Here is a 7,554-nt window from a genome sequence, read left to right as displayed (position 1 = left end):
TTCCCTTGTAATGCAATTTCACAAACTTTACTGAAGCCTGGAGAGGCAGAAAATCAGTGATACCACCAAGGGAGATAGGTGTGTTCAAACTCTGGCAAGCCTATACTGTGTTTTATCTCTGCTCATTTTAAAAATGTGTCTTTTATTACTTTTTTTTTTCATCCCCAAAACATTTGTTCTGGTGCCTGATAAGGGTCTATATAACATACACAGATATCTTACTGTACTTTAGGAAGGGGAAATATAAGCCTAAATTTGTTTTTCTGCACTATATTCCATTTTTTTTTTAAACTTTACAGTAGTTGTTCCCCGCTGGTAGGTTTTATCCTCTGCCCCCCTTGTAACACTAGGCTGAACTGTCTGTCCCTCTCAGTTTCAGCCTGTGAAGAACTGTGAGTTTAGGATCCACTTTCAGTGTGGCAGCTTCCTTGTCTTCAGTGCTTTCACTTCATGGCAGGTCCTTCTTTTTGTCTAGACTCAGTGCCATCTTTGTTGAAAGCCACAAAGATACTCTGAACTATTTTTTCAATTACTACTTTTTTTTTTTTTTTTTAAATTTATTATTAGTGTTTTCTCTTGCATGCTGTCTAGCAGCTCGAGTTTTTCTTTCCTTATCTTCTTATTTACATAACTGGCAAGCTTTTTTTTATCTCCTTTTGTGCAGTGTAGATCTGCTCAGTTTGCTAATTCCCTCTTTGCTCTCCAACTCTTCACCATATTTGTGAGTGAGGTTTTCAGCCATTCTTTCTCTTATCCTTCCACATGGTTTGCTTCATCTTCATCTTTGCATCCTGGCTTGTTGCTGGCTGACTGCCAGCACTCATTTTTTTTTGTGATGATAGTTCTTCCATATTTTAAATGTCTCCTCTCGCGTTTATCTGCCCTTTCCTGGCCTAGAGGTGCATTTCCAGTCCTCTTCCTTCTTTGTTAGTCTTTCCTGTATTATTTTACCACTTACATAGCCTCAATTTCTTCTTCTTTTGCTTGTCAGGCCTTCCGTCCATTTCTTTTTGACCACATATTCTCTCTCTCCTTAATTTTCCTCCCATTTTCTGTTTGCAAATAGTACCTCAGCTCTAGTTTTGTTTGTCTAGTGTGGCTTAACCCTAGCTACATTTTTGTCGTGCGTTGATCCTGACTAACGATCTATCCTATTCCATATATTTTCATGCATCCTTTTTTTCTTACTTTTCTTCTGCTGCAGCTGAATATTCGTATTTGAGTCTGAGGTGTCTTTCTCAGGGATTTTTTTTTTTTTTTTTTTTTTTTCACAAGAAAGCTGTAAAGGATGCTCAGCATGCCTCATCCTTCTCATCTGCTGTTGATGTCTGCAATTTTTTTTCAGTCATCATTCACTGTCATCATTTCAGACTTATCTTTCTTGCCTTCATCTTCAAAAGCATGGAGGTGCCTCCCACTATATATATATATATATATACAACTTATTATTTTCTGTTTGCTTGATTCTTTCATGGCTGTTTATTGACTGTATGAATTTCTTGCTCATTTGTCAGGCTAATGTACATGTATATATATTTGCTTCGGTTGCTGTCTCACAGTGGTACCCTATATTTCAGATCCTCTTTTGTCCTGTGTCTTAAGGGATCAGAAGAGTCTAAAAACCAATGAAAACTTGCCTATTTTTTTCCTGTTAATAACACTGGGTTATTTTTACTGGCTTTCTTGTGCCACAGCTCAGGACGTCAGTGTTTATGGGAAAAGCTTTGTAGCTGTGTGCTGTCAGCCTTTAGAAAGAAAGTATGGATTTGCCATTTCCTGTTATTTGAAGGATGCTCAAGCTGTTTATTCTTGGCAAGACAGTGATATTAAACTTTGAACTAGAATGGGGAAAGAAGCCCATATAGATCAGCAGAAAATGGTTAGACAAAATTGCAGCGTGATAGAATGTCTGTTTGTTCTCTAGATTTGCTCCTGCTACTTTTCAGTCCTGGGCTGTGTTGTAAGTGAACCGACAGCAGGGAAGTCCTTGCTTATTCCTTTGGTAGGCAGCGGTGTTTTCTGATGAGAACAGCCCCTTGCAAAGCTGCACGTTTCAGGGCTGGCCTCTGAGGAATACTGTCCAGGTAATTCTGCTTTCCTTTGCAGGAGAAAACCCAACTGCTGACTTGGAGTGGGGAGACAGGGAAGATGAACTGATAGGAGTCCACTGCATACACTGACTTTACCTTGGAGGAAAAGGAGTTGTACATGTAACCCACTATGAAAACCAATTCCTACTGGATTCACAGGTGACTAAGCACTTAAATACAGGAGCTGTTGATACTGTGTGGGTACAGGTTGCTGTTAAGGGGCTCTGAAATAGCCTTAAGCCCTACCCACCTCTCTGCACTGTGATCTCAGTCTTTTTACTGGGGCTGTGGGCAGATCCTACCTCCTGACAAGGCACTCACTAAATCACAAGCCTGTCCTCTGCCCCACCTGAGCTCTGTGGGAACAGGGATGAAAGGAGGAATGTGCAGAGGTCTTTACAGAGACAGTGCAGGAACAGGGGGAATTCAGTGCAGACTGGGGCAGGTGCTCCGAAGGGCTGCTCTATGCCATTTCAGCAGTTGGCACTGTTTTTGCTTTTGTGCGTGTTTAGTATGTCTTTTTTTTACTGTAATCCTTCCCCATACTGCTCCATATAATATGTGCTGTTTGTAGCTATTAAATATACTTGTTTCGAGATAACTCTTTGCAGTATGGCACATATGTAATTAAGGATAATTAACTCAAATTAAGCACATTAAGTTTAGCAACACTCCTCCATATTCTGAAGCTGGCTTTAATAGGTTTTGTGACTAACAAACCCACATTCACAGGTTCAAGATTCGTTTGTATTCCAGGTGTTCCCTTTTACCATTCCCGCACTGTGCCACTGAATCCAATCATTTGTCATTTGGTTGTCTGCATAATTAACTTGCAGCCTGCAACATTCCTTCCCTCTGAAGGCAGGATCCTCACAATTCACCCTTGGTGTTCTTTGCATAGCGGAACTGGGGATCTGCTGACCATAACCATGGCCTACTGCAGCACCCCAGTGCCCAGCACCTTGTGTCTCTGGTGAAAGAAATTCTCAGTCTTCCTTTGCAGCTGGGTCTGTTGTCTGATGGTGGTGGCTCTCAGTCCTCCAGAGACTGGAGAACGTGTTTTTTAGTGCATTATTCTCCAAAGAACAGCTGGATACAGCCAGATTGCTGGTGTACGTTGCAAGGTTTTCTCTGTGTTCCGTTCATGAAAAATAGAAAGTGTGTTTGCAGTGAGCACAGGAATGCTGGTGGTGGCACAAAAGGGGATCCTAGCTGGCTTCTGCATCCTGACATCTTTGAAACAGTTCATCGTTCTCCAGTTTTCCAAGGCTACATGCTTATTAATTTGCTTCAGGTTGTAATCAAGCTGTCACTGATTTTAATAGGCCTTGGATCAGACAGGCCTCAGTTTTTGTATGGTTTCCATTTCAGTGCTAATTAACTTAGTATGCAGATTTAGCTATGAAGCTTAAGAGATTTCATTTAGTTTTTATAATTTAATTGCAGCAACATAGCAATAAATGCAGATGAGAAGTTATGTGCAATTAATATTGACCCAGGACTACTCTAATGTCAGACACTTGTCTATGAAGACTTGGTGGGAATCCAGTGTGTTACATATTGATTTTGTAAAGCGAGGTTTTCAAAGAACCTCTTGCTGGCTTAGTTGTATTCTTCCTGATCAAGACTGTTTGAAACCTCGATGTCTGCCGCAGCCAGTGCTGATGGAAAGCCATGTCTCTTGGTGATGCTAACAACAGCGTTGTTACCTCATGCAACTTTTTTTTCCAAAAACGCTAAAACAGCAAATAAGCAGAATTGGTCTCTGTACGGGTGTGTGCATGTTTGAGTCCTCCCGACCATGGGCATCCTCAGCCTCTGGGATCTGCCTATTACCTGGAAAGCTTCACATGGTGCTTAATGTAGCACCTTGTGGAGACAGGTAGAGAGGGCATAAGACTTTGCCTCCAGTGCAGTATGAGGAAGCAAAGTTTAAAACCCCTCTTAATTTCCTTGATGTCTGTGGCTTTGGATAAAACCAACAGCCCCAGGGCAGAAAAATGGAGCTCCTGAAGTAGCTGCTAGATTTAAATTGGAGGTAATGGGGTTTGTGTGGGCTGCATCTTTAGATTCACCTCTCAACAAGATGGGAGCAAGTAAGGAAGAAAGGCTGGAGGGATGTCTGTGCCTTGTAAATTGTGGGAACTCACTGAGTTATTCCTGTAGGGCAGCAAAACTTCATTTAAAAACAGAACACAGACAGAGGCAGTGTTAAAAGTACCTCAGCTGTCAAGCAGGGTGGAGACAACAAATTGCAAGGTAGACTGCAAAACTGGATGCTAAAGCCAAAGTGGCATAGGAAAGCCCAGGAGCAGCTTTGGGCTGGTGTTTCTGGAACGTGTTGCTTGGACCTGATGTCAGAGCAGGGCAGGATGCCACGAAGTGCTCTGCATTCCCACAGCCTCACCCCTTTCCCACCAGATGTAGGCTTTCAGAAAAGAGGGGAGAAATGTGACCCCTTCCTCCTTGCCTCATTTGGAGGGCAGTCTGGGAGGCGTTGCAGTTGAGGTGGCTCAACATTGGAGCTTGCAGCTTATTGCAGTTATCAGTGCATTGTCTCTAATTGGAGAGCAGGAAAGCTGAGCTGGAACAAGCCCCTAAGTGCTGCTCCAGCTTCTCCTGGGAAAACTCCGTGTTGCTTTGTGGAGAGAGAAGTGCAAAGGGGATTGCCTCAGAGGCTGCAGATAGTAGAGAATACCCAGTTGCCTAGAATATCTTTGAAGGTGTGCTCTGTAGCACATGTACATGGCACAGCTGCTTTACCTGCTTCTGGGCATCCGACTGTGTTGAGCTTTGTGTGGTGACTCAGAGGGCTTTCCCTTGGTGGAACATGAAAGTTCATTTGCAGTCCATCAGCTTACATAAAGGTTTGAACTATTTTTGTTCAAGAGCATTGCTGTACATTTTTAGACTTGCTGAACTTTATGCACACTCTGTTTGCCAAATTCACCACTTTTCTGTGTCCAGGGAGAGAGCATCAAAATCCTTCCACAGTTTTCAGGGAGTGCAGAGTGCTCAGTGGATGCAGCCACGCTGCTGGTGTGTCTGAGTCTCAGGGGGAAAGCTGCTGACTTGTGCATGGTGTAATTGCCATTTTCTTGAAGTTACCAAAGATATGGACAGAGTCTAACTCAGGAAATGCTGCATGGATTTAGAGTGTATTGAAACAGTCTAAGGCAGATCCTTGCAGAGTACAGTCCCTTAAAACCCTTATGGTGTGAGTGTGTTCAGTCTTATCTTTGCTATTACACAGGACTAAAGCTGTACATATCTCTGCTGTCTCTTGTTTATCCTCTGTCTCACTTTATGCCATTGTCCATTTTTTCTGTGCTTTGATTCCTGGGTCTGATTTGTCAGTTCCTCAGTCTCCTTGGTTTTTATTATTATTATTTTTTTCCGTGAAAATTCCTAAGCCTGATTCAGTTTCCCTCTGCATATTTATGTCAGAAGGGCTGCAGGATGTTTGAAGCATTTCCTCCCTCCTTTCCTTTCCTCAGCGCTTCATCTTAATGTGCAAAATCCCTTTATGCTGGGAAGGAGCTTTGTACCTCCTCTTATTTTTTTTTCTGTGCATAAATTCCTCAGCAGAGAAGCAGAAATAACTGTGTGGTCTCAGATTTTTATGTCTGTCTGTCTGTCTGTCTGTCTGTCTATCTATCTATCTATCTATCTATCTATCTATCTATCTATCTATTTATCTGTCTATTTATTTTCCAGATGGAATTTCTACTGGAGATGCCTTCTTGAAACATCAGGTTTTTGTGAATCACTGTTTATTGCTCCCTGCTATGTTCCAGGACACTCTGAAAATGAGACTTTTTTTTTTTTTCAGGAATTTTACCTTGCTATGAATATTTATATATATCAAGTTGCAATAAAAACAATTTTCTCATTAGTAATGCAAACTGCAGAAGTCAAATAATTTCTCCTGTGTCTCTGTCAGGGACACTGTGCACTTGGTGCAGGGGACAGGAAAAAAGGTTTTGGAAAAAGAGGGCTCAAGATTAATATCCTGCACTCTAATAGAATTCTTCAAATTAGCTATTTCATCATCCCATGTTTATTGTTTTAATTTGCTTTGATGGCATTCGGTATGGGAGCTGGAGGTATGGGTATTCTTGTGTGCTTGTTGCATGTGCAGAAGGTAAAGGGATACAGTAGAGTCCCTTCCTGTGAGAAGTGCCTGATGGTCCTTGCTCCTTGTCCCCCTGCCAGGCTGAGTAGAGTTTGCAGCCAGTAGCATACTGAGCCCTGGCTTCCTGATGGTGATGCACCTGTGTATGACAGCAGACACTGTGGGGCTGATGGTCTGTGTGCATTGCTGGGTCCTGCACCAGGCAGATACCCACTGGGCCAGAGTCTAAGTTTGGGAGAGAAGAAAAGAGAATCAGGGGTGCAAGTCATCATTACTGTGTCATGAAGATAAAAGGCATTGGTGTGCTGGTGGCACTGGTGGAAGTGGTACAGTGACTGGACCAGTTGCACTACCTCAACTTGACTGAGTGCCCTTCAGTCAGCTGTTTGCTCCCATCTCAGTAATGCAGTTCTGGGACTGGTGGAGATGCAGCATCTATGTGCAGATGAAGAAAACCCTCAGTATCTCATGTTCCTGCAGGGGAGCATGTGAGCTCCACAGTGCAAGCAGAGGTAGACTGGATATGAGAAATAAGTTATTTACAATAAAGGTGGTGAGGCACTGGCACAGGCTGCCCAGAGAGGTGGTGGATGCCCTATCCATGGAGACACTCAAGATCAGGCTGCATGGGGCTTTGAGCACCTGATTGAGCTATCTGTTTCACTGCTCATTGCAGGGGAATTGGGCTAGATGGCCTTTAAGGGGCCCTTCCAACCCAATGATTCTATGATTCGGTAATTCTATGGTTGTGTACTTCCCTTTTGCCACTCCAGAAAGTGATGGTTGGCTGTTGGGCTGCTGCCTCTGTTGTTTGGGTGCTGCTCTGTAACCTGTGTTTATTTCCAGAGCAAGAGGTAACAAACTGTTAGTGTGTCTGCCTCTGCAGGACCAGATCACACCTACCCACAGTCCAAGAGTGGAACTAGCATTTGTGCATGTGTATCTTACCTTGCTGTGGTCCCTAGAAGAGAGATCTCTGTGCTGCTGTATTCAACAGCTGATGTTCTGCATGCTGTTTCCACCTCAGTGAACTCCAACAATGGAGATGGAGTTTATAAATGAGATAGCATCTTTTCCCCTGTTGTTTGTCTCACATTGTGTCCATTTGTAAGTATTTAGCATTGTCAGGCACTACAGATGTGCCATTATTTCCCTCAGATGAAATCCCATAGTCAAACAAATGTCAAAGCCTCACACTTGCTCTGTCTGCTTGCAAAAGCCTTTCTGCCACAGCAGTGGTGATGAGCAGAGTGGTGATATCTCATCTCCAGAACTGCCTCCCCTCCAAATCTGGGCTGATGAGCAGCTTGATGAAGCAGAGCAGGAATT

The sequence above is a fragment of the Coturnix japonica genome, chromosome Z (assembly GCF_001577835.2).
Source record: "Coturnix japonica isolate 7356 chromosome Z, Coturnix japonica 2.1, whole genome shotgun sequence".
Classification (NCBI taxonomy): Eukaryota; Metazoa; Chordata; class Aves; order Galliformes; family Phasianidae; genus Coturnix; species Coturnix japonica.
The sequence above is the reverse complement of the archived record's forward strand: the minus strand, read 5'-3'. Positions refer to the sequence as shown.